The sequence below is a fragment of the Haliotis cracherodii genome, unplaced genomic scaffold (genome assembly GCF_022045235.1).
Source record: "Haliotis cracherodii isolate W230 unplaced genomic scaffold, xgHalCrac1.p SCAF_9, whole genome shotgun sequence".
NCBI classification, from domain to species: domain Eukaryota; kingdom Metazoa; phylum Mollusca; class Gastropoda; order Lepetellida; family Haliotidae; genus Haliotis; species Haliotis cracherodii.
The window spans coordinates 2,267,298-2,280,982 of NW_027266343.1; positions in this window are offsets into that span (position 1 = coordinate 2,267,298).

Sequence of the window (13,685 nt, forward strand, 5' to 3'; positions counted from 1 at the left end):
AGAGAACTCCATCGTATCGCGGTACAGGGAAAAGTTTTGTATGAAGGTCCGAATTGGACAAAAGCAGGACACAATTCTACCAACCACTAATTGTGCCGGTCTTCTGTGATTTGTCCAGACAAGTGCAAAGACAGCACAAGTAAAATTCTGAATGCATTATCCAAAGCATATTTACCGAAAAGTAAGAAAAAATATTTTACAAAATCAACAACAAAATATCAGAAATGATATTAAAGGTGTTTTTATTTTTAAATTGGATGACATCAATTTGTCCAACAAATGAAAAAATGTTAAAAGTTAACAATTAATATGTTAAAAAAGCACTCCTGGTATGCCCAAAGTATGTATTTATGATTTTGCTACTAGTGAAGAACGTATTTCTAAGTATGGCATAATGGCCCTTATGATCTCCTAATATATTCCAGCCACGGAGCGGGAAAAAATGTGCGGACTACGTAACTTCCGTTACCTTATTAGTCGTCATGAATATGCAGATGATCTAGTTCAGGTCGATAGAGAAAGTTTACTTGGGAAACTGCGGGTTATATCGTTGTCCATTGATAGATGGGGGTAAGGCAATATTAAAAAAACATGCCAGAAGTAAGTATCATCGCGTTAAGAACTCCTTACTAACAGAAGACGGAACATTCCGAGGAAATTGAAATTGTTTACGAAGTGAGCACTTCCTGGTTACTGATTTGCATTAATGGACAGCTGCTAAGAGGCGTGTCCCGCGTGAGTGAGTGAGTGAGTGAGTTGGGTTTAACGCCGCTTTTAACAGTATTCCAGTTATATCACGGCGTGTCAGCTTAATGTGGGAGGAAAGCCCGAAGTGATGCAGGTCTCAGACGTTTACCACTTCGGTGAAACCCACGAGCACGGGTATGGTGCTGACAAACCTAGAAACATAATCGGAGCGAACCGGGATTCGAACCCACAATCATAGGTTTCTGGCTTGTCCAAGGGACGCAACTCTGCAGAGCGAATCGCGGCGCCTTAGACGACTGGGCCACCCGTGCCCCCTGTCCCGCGTGAACTACCGGAAATCACAAATACCGCGGTACCATGTATTAATAGTTTATGGAAAGAGTATGTTCATGTGTGTTTGCTCAGTTAAGACAGGGTCGTTTTCATTGGTGTTTGCAGAGTTGTATCGCTTTACAGGTAAACCACATTCATGGACTAAACACATGACGTGATACATGCCGATGGTGTAGCCATCTGACGATAAAGTTTTGGATCCAATGTCAGTAGTTATTATTACGCCGCTTTGAGCAACAGTCCAGCAATATCACGAGGGATCAGAGGTCATAAATGGGCGTCACATATTTTGTAGCCATGTGCGGAACCAAACTGGGATATCCGGCATGTAGCGAACGCAATGAGGGTAAGGCTGACCCACCACCATGGTTATATACTTACAGGGTATGTTACTGGTATCATAAGTACCAAACGTTTAGTATTCTTCAATTTGTTTAAATTGTCAATTTGGAGCTACTGTCCTCAGTTCTACACACACACGCACACGCAAACACACGCACACACACACGCACGCACACACGCACACAAATAAATATAAATATACTCCCTACTTCTACCAAATAACCATCCTTGATTATTCAATGTATTTAATCTGTTTTCTATTATGATCTTCATATGGGGCCAGACAAATCAGTGCTTCATATCATGAGCATCACCACAAACAAACAACAGCCTATAATACTGAGTTGTCCTTATCACTTTAATGAAAAGTACAAAGTCAAAAATCATCAGTATCACATGTTATGTTTCTTCTGTACATATTTATTGTTTATTTCGAAGTTGAAAAATATATGTTTTGTTTCAACACGTTCAAAATAAAATACAGTTCGCGGGAGTTCGTCGAATCGGCGAGAAAGTGTTTGTTCGTCAAAAACTTTCGTGGAAGGGTCCCCGAATTGCAATTTCGTGGCTGTATCGTAATCCATTCGTAATTAATTTTGATGTTCAGTAACAGCTTCGTAATCGATTCTTTTGCATTCTTGGCTATTCTTAGAGATTCGTGGCTCCCAAAATGTCTTGTCCTCAACCCGAAAATATCCCGAAACATCCACGAATGTCCCGAGTCAACCACGAATCATATAAGAATTAAGTAAGAATAACATTCGGCAAATTCGTAACTTAGTCGTAGGTGATTCTTACAATTCGTGCATGATCTGTACATAAATCTTGTAATTCGTACATGTTTCTTAACCCATTCCTGGCATTCTTCATATTTTTCAACCCGATTAGCCAGGAAAGTTTGCATTATTGTCCGAATCATCACGAATTTTTAAAGTTTACGATTCGGGATATTCGTGGTCGTAGTGAAAGGGGGGCATTAAGCAGACACGCCGCGATGTAACTGAAATAATGCTTAAAGCAGCGTTCAACCTAACTCACTCAGACTCAGAGACCATCTGGTAAGCTAGAGTAGAGGTAACTTATGGATAACAACTTCTTTATTTACTTGTTGGTTGGTTGGTTTGTTGTTTAACGCCGCACTCAGCAATATTCCAGCTATATGACAGCGGTCTGTAAATAAACGAGTCTGGACCAGACAATCCAGTGATTGACATCATGAGCATCGATCCACGCCATTGGGATCGATGACATGTATCAACCAAGTCAGCGAGCCTGACCACCCGATCCCGTTAGTCGCGTTTTACGACAAGCATAGTCGCCTTTTACGGCAAGCATGGGTTGCTGAAGACCTATTCTACCCCGGAATCTTCACGGGTCTTTTTATTTACTATAAAGGCGACGTTCCAGTGTAGATCCTTATACCGTTGTCAAGAATGAATTATCTCTACTTTGTCATCCGTCACCTTTAAGTAATGCCTATTAAACAATTCATCAGGTGAGCTAAAATGAAGTTTAAATTCGCGATCAAGATTATTGCACTTATATAGCGACGTACATGCACGTGTGTGTGTGTGTGTGTGTGTGTGTGTGTGTGTGTGTGTGTGTGTGTGTGGCTGCTTGTACTTGTCCGGACTAATGCAGATTTTATAGTGCTAGCCCATTGAGATACCATGGCGCAGTCTGACATGAACACCCAACTCAGACACAGTGTCCCTACTCTGAGCTCACTCTGAGCTCAAAGACGCGGCCGGGGATCGAACCCACGACCTTCTCCGGACAGACGCTCTATCCACTGGACCACGGAGGCGGTCACAGAGAACATGACACCATATCACATTGCAGAAGAATCGCTCAGGAGAATCGCTCTAGGCATACTGTTTGATGTAACCCTGTGTAGCCTGACAGCTACAAAAATCGTCTATCAAATCATATTCATGGAGGGAGAATCCTGTACAACGAATCTCCGTGTTATCGTTTGGAAGTAATGGACTCATTGGAAGGAGTTGTGAAGCTTTGGTTTGTCGCTATATTTCCTGCAACTAATGAGCTCCAGACGAAAAATTTGATGTTCAGGCTCTGTGCACGTTACGGCGACACCATTCACTCCTGAAGAACATGTATCTTCCTCTGGACGTTGTTTTGCCAGAAGTTCTGCTCGGATTGGCAACATCAAAACAATTTGGCCAAAAAGTTCAAGCTTCAAATATATTGATTTTCTGATATGGTTTAATAATGATCAAATTGCCAATTCCCTTCCTCAAACATAGCTGCCCAACATTTAACGGTGGAATAACTAGGGCACTTATCCCCATACACTTGTGACATGTGGTTATGAATTTCTTGGGGAGTACATTTCTCTGAAGTCAAAAACATTTTGACTGATCGGTACTAATTGTTTTCCATTTCTGTGTCCATTTGGACCCCTATTGCGTTCAACTGGTCTCACTAATATACAAACGGCCTCAACAGACCAAATACACTCATAATGAACTACTCAAACAATGTACTACATTGACTAGTTCACTTTGTTATGGCCCATAGGTGAAAGTTAGTCAGACTTAGAACTTTTGGACCAACCTTCGACTATTTTGTACACACATGAAATATGCTTGTATTCCTGCAATCATTATCTGTTCTAAATAAAAATATATACTATTCCTGCAAAACATATAATGTATATATGACCTCAGGTGTTAGGCTTTTCATGAAACATATTTCTGCAGACACATACCATTGCTGTGTTATATCTGGGGGTATGGGAGAAGGACACATTCTGTGTCATGGGCTGTACGACCTCATTAGGATAACCAAAGCAGGTGAGTTGAATTATGCCTTCACGATAAATATATGATTTCTCGTATATCAGTTGGAAGATAATGTCATGAGAATGCAATACTGATATGTAATTGATGTTATATAAGGATAGTGAATCATGTTACGAAACATGATTGCAAATGAATGCTAATGGCATGTTATATAAATACAGTTATGACACGACACGCCTTCTGTTTTTGCTAGTGTAAGTATCCAATTGTGTTTGATAAACTGTTGTGATGGAGGAGGGCTATGTGTTCCCATCAGAATGATTTCTTATTGTATTGTGAATGGTTTATATTGAGTGATTTAACATTTTACATTGAAAAATGGATATTTAATACCTATCGATAAATTACCAAAATAAATCAGTTTGATAATAAAACTGAAATTCATAGATTGCCGTTGACTGTCAGTCAAGTCACAGATCGAGTCACGAACATGCAGTCAAACATCCTCACTCTTTTCAATATATCCAAAACCGACGAGTGCATGAGAACAGTGTCTCAATGATCAGAACAGAAGCGACAAAACGTTTTCAATATTCATAAGAAATATTTATTGTCGATTGTAAAATTCCGACAACATCATAATGATGATACCAAGGGTTTGCGAAAAGCTAAGCATATTCTGCCAAACCAGTGACACTCGTCACAAAGACATGCAAGCACAAGTCAATTGTTCACCTGAAAACATGGAAACATATTGTATAATTTAAGATAGGGAATTTCATATTTTTTTTCACTTATGGAAATGTCATCCACATGTCTACCATAGACCTTTTTGAAAGCTTTAATGGGTCCTTGAATATTGTAACCTTGATCAAACAACTTTGATTGGACCGATGGTAACTCAAAAGGTGTGAAATGTAGATACCAGAGGCTGGGGCTGCTGGATTATTGCTTGACATAAAGGGAAATGTAACTATTGGAAAGTTGAAGTCATCCCTCTTGTAATTCGATATTGTATGTACAGTGCATTATTATTCGTACATATGTTTGGCAGGAGGCCTCGTCTGCATTGTCATGTGTGAGGACTACCTTGACAATGTTTTGGAGTACAAGGACAGGCTAAGGAAGCTGATACAGATACTAGAGGATAAAGACAAATGGGAGCAACTGTCTTGTGATGTCGTGACTAGATACTGCTTTGACGTCAACGGGGTTATCTTTAAATTTAAGATATGTTCATGAAATAGGAAAAATGAATGTTCCTTCGAAAATGTGTCAACCTTTTTTTGGCTAAACTAAACATATTCTTTCGTCAAGTAATGAATTTTAGATACCTCCTAAAAGCAACTCGAATATCTACTGAAAAAGGCAAACTAGTGATTAAAACATTATGAATGGATCATTGAAATCAATGATAAGGGTAATCATGTGCTGCTCTACCACTCACACAATTTACATAAAAATTAAATGCCAAAACGTGAAAACTGGGATAAGCATCAAGCATCATGCTAACAATAAAAGATTAGGATTTGGAGGTACATTTACTGGACCCTGCAATATCTCTATCTTTGTACTGAGTTTTGGATTTGGAATCCAGTACAAAAGAATAGTAGTCATGTCGTCAGGCATTAGAGTCAAGTCTAAAGTTTATAATTTAGTTGTAGATGTAGTTTTGGCAGATATATTCCTCAATGGTAAGAAAGACCAATGGTTAACGGCGAGAAAACTTAAGTTGATCAATGCTTTTAATGTTCTCATTATTAAAACAAAAGCATCACAAAGGCCAGGAAAGCCTGAAAGCAAACCACCACTGTACGATGTATGCCGAGAAATATAAGAGACAAAACCGTTTCTATAATCATTAGAGAGCTCCTACATGAGATGGTGGAAAGAGCGTTTGCTAAAAGAGCGGAAGGACTGCTTGACTTAGTGTCAGCATAATGTGTCTGAGTAAGGTATCCATGTAAAACTGCCTCATGGGATCTCAGTGGGCAAGCAATCTGTCGGGCCTTGTTCATACATGTATATACTTCGGACCTATAACAAGGAAAATATGAAAACATATAATAACATAATGGTATTTATTTAAAAAGGATGGAATAAACTGGTTACAAGGGAACACATAGTTTGGCTGTTTAGGAGATGGTATGCCTTGATGTATAGCCAGTACAATAATTTAATGTATAATGATATCGACAAATTGTGCGCTTGAAATTATTCGATATTTACACATTATTACCAATTGCTCTGTATTTCTACATAATAATCACATAAGTAACAGGTGTGCAAGTGTGCAAGAAGACAAGTGGTCATGAAGGCTGTGAAATACCCTACTTTTGTATTATTCTCATCTGTTTCCTATATGCTTTATGAACATTCACTATGGAGTGGGTGAGTGAGTGAAAGAGTGAGTGAGTTAAAAACTTTCATCACATCGACAATGCTGCAGCCATATAGCGATGATATAATAATAATCAATTCTTTTATATTACATATAATCTGTCGACAAAGGAAAGTAAAACAACCATCTTATCACAGTGTTGTACTTAACAACATGACAACACAGTTTGCAAACGGGCTATAGAATGCCATCAACTAACTCACCATGGAGAGAACACAGTACATAAACCATGTCAATGTCATGGCTTTTTTACAAAAAGATAGGCTTACACATACACAAGTTGGCATGGGAACATATTTGCTCTTTTCCTTTGGTTTTGGATACGTATTGGATTTGCCAAGAGTCTTAGCAACGAGGATTTCGCCAAGTTTGGAATGCTTGAGGTCAGCTGTCACCTGATGTCACTGTCAAAGGGTACATGGTACATGTGTCTGATCTAAACGTTTCGGACCATTAAGAAAGATATGTGGGGTTTGGGCTAGTTTGGTTTTGCATGTAATCAAAAGACCTTTCTAGTTGTAAATGTAACAAGGGAGTCTTAAGTAGCAACAACAAGCGTGAATACAATCAAACCTTCTTGCTTTTAACAACGATTGTTTTCTATTTCCAAGAATCGAGGAGCGATTTTTTACAAACTCTAAGAACAAAATATATTTTTCCAGCATTTAGGGAAACTGATTATTCATTTCGGAATCATCCGTGTATGCATTCTGAATGAACGGGGTTTTACCATGACGTATCTTGAATGTTTTTGTTGGTTTGAAATCATTTCCCAGGTTTCATTCAGTTTGTACAAAATAACTGACTAAAACATTGACTGTAATATATGTACTTATTCACATTACACAACATGTTACATATGTCATACATGTTTGGAAATGCATTGAAATTCTTCAGATCTGAATTCATTTATATTCATCCAATTGTTGTTTTTTTGCATTTTCTTGCAAATATGATGAAGCTTATATGAATATATATGCTATATTTCAAGTGCAGCTTATATGTTACATTGCAAATTCTGAAATTGTCACACACAAAAATTCAATGTATTTCTCAAAATATAATTAAAGTTAAGCCTATTTCCCAAAAGGTGAGTCATTTATTATAATTCTACCATAAATCTAGATATTAATCAATTCGGATTGGTCAAACAGAGGTTATAAATCACAATAACCATTTCTGGTTAAAACATTCTATTTAACACCCACACGAGAGCATAAGCTATTATTTATAGAAAAAATATTTCTTGACAGTAATTGTCAGCAGGCGTTTTTCAATAATTATTTGAACAATTACAGTTTATGATATGCATATATGCCGTTACTACAATATTGCAAGTATGTAAGGCAATATATACTGAACCGCAAAAGAAACGTCACCATGGATAGATATATGAGAAACCTTATTTGTCCAAACACTGTAAACATACTTTGAGATATATAAAAAAGATGAAACTTGGCAAAACTGATCATAAAGGTTGAAATTAAAGTGTCGAAAGTTCATAAAGTGAAAAAGTCCTCGGAGAAAACGGCGTCACAAGTCAGTATCTCGTCTGTCCGCCATGTGCATTGATGACTGCAGTGCAATGTCGATACATGGAATGGATGAGGCAGTTGATGAAGGCCATAGGCACTTGAGCCCACACTCTAAGGAACGCCTGACGAAGTTCAGCTGCAGTTGTTGGACTTGGTCGGATGTCATTCAGCTGTCTTTGAATCTCGTTCCACAGGTACTCAGTGGCATTTAAATTGGGACGAAGGGCCGGCCACTGCATGGTTCCGATGCCTCTCTGCTGGAGGAAGTCTCTTGCTGCTCTCACAGAGTGCACGGGCGTTATAATGCTGAAACTCGTGGTTGCGGCGACGTGCCAAATGAGGTATGGGGTGTGGTTTCAAGACTTGATCAATGTACCCAGCTGCTGTGACACCATTCTCCCTGGACTGATGTTCTGGAAGGACCACAGGGCCGACCCTCTGTGCAAGACCAGTTCCACCCCACACCATGATGCTCGGACCACCCCACGAGTCTCTCAAAAATACAAGCATCCGGGTAATGTTGCCAACGGCGTCGCCAGATTCTCTCTCTGCTGTTGGGATACAGTAAAGGATCTCGCCTCTGAACTCTTCTCCACTGCTGGTGGCGCCAATGCTGTTGCTGTGTTGCCCATTGAAGACGGTCCCGGCGATGACGTGGTATCAGAATGGGTCCTCGGTGTGGCCTGTGACAGTAGAGGTGTCTGCTCGTCAATCGTCGATGCACAGTGTCTGCACTAATGTGTCGCTGATGTGTCCCCATGGTCTGTCAAGCAGTTTTTAAAAGCAGTAACAAAGTGATCTTGAAGATGCTGTCGCACAATCTGACGATCCTGACGTCGGATGGTAACCCTTGGTCTTCCACTACGTGGTCGGTCATCTGTAGTGTTGGTGGTCTGGTACCGTTGCTGGAGCCTGCATATGGCCCTAACGTGGACTTGAAATGCACATTCTATTGACGTTATATTCTAAAACTAATCCTATGTCAAGTCTTTGAAAGGCATTTAGAAGTGATACACATAAGGAAGAGAATGCATTCCATGCAAAAGTTGTTTTTTATGCAAGCCCCATGCATTTCACTACCCAAGAATGGGTATAAAAACATATACGTTAACCGGATTCCATATGCATTGTTTAGCATCATGTTGACAACAACCACTAAGAAAAACAACAAAATTATGCAATTATTCAACATTATAAAATGCCACGCCTGTCCGAAAATGAGCGTCTGCAAGCCATTGGTACACTTGAAGCAGGATCGAGTCAACGTGATGTTGCAAGACAATTTAACGTCCACAGAAACACCATTTGGTGTTCATGGCAACGTTGGCAACAGACGAATGCAGTCAGAGACCATCCTTGGAGTGGCAGGCCACGCGTAACCAACAATCGACAAGACAACTGGATTCGAACAACACACCTACAAAATCAATTCCAGCCAGCAACAGTGACTGCAAGATGTATACCTGGCCTTCGATTAATATCTTCACAAACCGTATGTCGTCGCCTTAGATGTGCAGGGATTGTTGCCAGAAGACCCGCCAGACGTCCCATTTTGACAGAAAACCACCGTCAAACACGTCTACAGTTGTGCAAACAGCATCTATGCTTGACAGCCATGCAGTGGGGAAAAGTTCTTTTCACTGACGAGTCTCGTTTTCACCTCAGTCACAGCAATGGACGGATTCGAGTGTACCGACGTCGAGGTGAACGTTACGTCAATGATTGTGTCATGGAAGGAGATCGGTTCGTGGGTGGCAGCATTATGGTATGGGGTGGGATTACAGCAAGACAGAGGACCTGTTAGATAGTGGTAGAGGAAAATCTCAATGGACAGCGCTACCGCAACGAGATAATCGGCCCTGTTGTTCTATCGTTTTTGCGTCGTCATTGCCCAGGCACTACCTTTCAACATGACAAAGCCCGGCCTCATATTGCTCAACTTGTTCAGGATTCTCTTCAACAAAACAACATGAATGTCATCCGCTGGCCGGCTCGCTCCCCTGATCTCTCACCAATCGAGCAAATGTGGGATGAGATGGATCGGCGCCTTCGACGTCAACCACGTGTTCCACAGACACTCCAGGAACTTTCGAAACATGCTCCAGCAGATATGGATAGATATCCCACATGCCATTGTGCGACACCTGGTCCATTCCATGAGACGAAGATGTGTTGCTTGCATCGCAACCAGAGGTGGACACACGCTATTGATTTGTAAATTGACATTTTGGCATGTTCATGTTTTTTATGAAATCAAGCATTTTCTGAATTCAGTATGGCAAATAAAACCATTTGAACACTTACAGGAGTCTTTTATCTGTTGCAAACCGAAATTATTTCAGATTTGGTAAAAAACATAACTTTGCATTAAATCTTATTCTTCAATTTCACAGGAACTGTTCAGTATAGATGTTAACTCCTCATAATAAAGAAGTTGACATCCATAAATTCTCTTCCCTAATCCTCTGTGTATCAATATAATTGGTAAAATATGTGGTTATTTACTGATGTCTGTGCATACCGATTTGAGGATTAACCTTCGTGCTTAACTTAGGAAACATTGAAGCGTTATGTTTTATATGTACTATGTTGTAATACTTATATACTGAAACATGTCTTATTTATGTTATGTAGTAATACTCCCATTGTAAAATGTCTCTGTTTGACAATATGAAGAAAGAAAAAAGACAGGGCATCAACAAGTAACAATGATAAGTCTGCTTATTGCAGCCTCTTTTCCTCACTCATCCAGTATTTTCCCCTCACCGCATAAACTCACAGAACAGTGACATCACTACAACAGCTGGTACATGTAGCTACATATACAATATATTCCGCATCAGTGTTGATCTTATTATCATATCAATCAGCGATTCCTAGCTGGTAAATTGTCCTCCTACAAGCAAGTGACACACTGCCGTGCTGGAGCAGCTGCATATTTAAGACGTGTCGCAATGAAGCTGCAGCCACTTTAAATCAAACCAGTACGTACAGCATCCTGTGGTTGTTTGTCTTTGAAGAGAATTAGAATAAGATGGTATCGAGGAACCAGGTCGTTTCGGTAAGTCGATATTTAGTTTATAATTGTCACAGACATGACTGACGTTTGAACCCACAATCATAGGTTTCTGGCGTGCCCAAGGGACGTTTGTGTATGAACTAGCTATGCGGCGTGTGTAACGCGCGGAGCGTCTATGGGCTATTGGCATGCTGGAAACTGGCAAAAGTCAGCATATGGTGGACAGTGTGTTCAATGCTTCAGAGTCTATGATAAGCAGACTATGGACCTGGTACTAACAAAACCAAAATGTTGACGATCGACTTCGTTTAGGGCGTCTCAGGTCAACAACAAGATTGATCCGAAACCACACTCAAACTGCGATCTCAAACTGCAAACCAAATTGCTCGTAGAATTTTATCAGGGTTTAGGAGTATAAGTTACAGGTCAGAAGATTAGAAACCTACATGCAGTTCACCTCCATGCTAAATGGTCACGTGTTGTGCTGCCCCTTACAAACCGCCATATTGCCAACAGACGTCAATGGTGTACACTTCCACCACGTTTTCAGATGAGTCCCGATTCACTTTGCACTTCCTTCACGTCTGGCGACGTCGAAATGAATGTTAAGCCAATGTCAACCTGAGACCTCATGACAGATTCGGCAGTGGATCACTCCACACCGTATTGTGCAAGAGAGGGTCACTGGACAATACTATCAGGACAACATACTGATACCTTTTGTTGTCTGGTTTGCAAGCTTAAGGTGTGTTGGCTGACGTTTTGAGTGGGTGAGTGACTTAAAGTTTAACGTCACATCGGCAATATTTCAGCCATATCGTGACGAGTCGAAATTTGAAATTGATGATATACATTTTAACTGTATAGAATTCTGTCATCAAAGCACAGTATGATAACTAGAATATCATAGATGTACGTTAAACAAGTTTGAGAGCATGTTAAAATAATTAACAATCAATAACACAATATAAAAGCGGGCTTTAGATTGCCACCTCCTAAAGGCACATCACCACAATGGGGACCATGGGTACTTACAGTAAGTTTGCTACCTGCATGGACCCCAGCAGGATTTACATCATCCCTTGGGGTTGTTGGCGGTGGCTGACAAATTACGCCAAACATTAAAACGACACATATGCAACGCTTAAAAGTGTGGCAGAAATATATATACTTTGAAAGAAGTGGTCTTACATACCCTCTCAGAAGGACAATAGTTAACACTCCTTAGGCCCCCTTCGAGCATTTGGCACTAACAATATCAGCTACTGATTTATACCACCAATTGTAAAAGTTGATCTATTTATTTACAAAATATAGCAATCAAAATTTATGAATCAAGTCGATTTCCTTTAAATAACCACGAACTAAATGAGAACCTAACTGATTAAAAAGATCCATGATGGCTGAAACTTTGAAATACTTATCTACTTATCCCATGTGATGGTAAAATCACTACAGTCCAGCAGGACATGCTTGAATTGATTGTGATTCTTTCATCACAAGGAATGCGGAATGGAGGGTCTTCACCTTTTAATAAATATTAATGAGTATAACTACAGTGGCCAACACGACATCGTCGTAAAATGACCTCTTCAAATCTGGCAACCCAAAGAAGGTGTAACCGATATATGGTTTAATTTTATGTAACTTATTCATACCTGCTTGGGTGTCCCACTTCTTTAGCATCAGATCCCGGATGTAACATCGAATAAAAGGTTTGTGATCATTGTATTTGATAAGAAGTGGTGTCGCAGATTGGTTGAGTGCTTCTTTGGCTGCAGCACCAGGCATTATGTTGCCTTTTATGCCCATATGACTGGGTAACCAACAAAAGACGATGTCGTACTGGCCAGTTGAAAGATCGTTGTAAAGTTCTAAAATATCTAAAATATTTGGATGAGTCGAAGATACATTATTCAGTGTCTGAAGACAAGAAAGAGAATCAGAAAAGATGAAAAACTGTTTACGTGCAGACTGTTGTTGAATGTGTATCAAGGCTGTGACGATAGCATTGGCGTCAGCTATGAAAATAGACCTATTGTCTGGTATTCTAGATGATCTATTTTTGATCCAATGACAGTGGCATTTGCTACTTTGCCCCCATCCTTGGACCCATCAGCCTCCACCAGGACATTGGAGAAAACCCAGACCCCTCAACACCAGACTCAAAGAACATCGGACCTCTGTTAACAAACCTGACCTGAAATCCGCTATTTCCAAACACATCCTAAAGAACCAAAACCATAGCATCATGTTGGAAACCACCAAAGTCCTGTCTACCAACAACTGGCGACAAAGAAAATTACAAGAAGCCATTGACATCAGGAGACACCAGCCAGCCATGACCAGGGAACCTAGCTGCCTAGTGCTTGGGACTTATTGGTTTGCTCTTTGTCGGAGTTAATCAAGTAGCTGGCGTCAATTTGCCCTGTGCTATGTCCATTCCTTCACCTATTTGTGCTAATTACCCCCGGCCTCCCGTTTGCCCAGCGTCCATAACCTATTACTTATCTATGATACTTAAGTACTGGCTTCCATACTATCAGAGCTAATTACTGTAAAGTGTTGGCTTCCATTGTCTA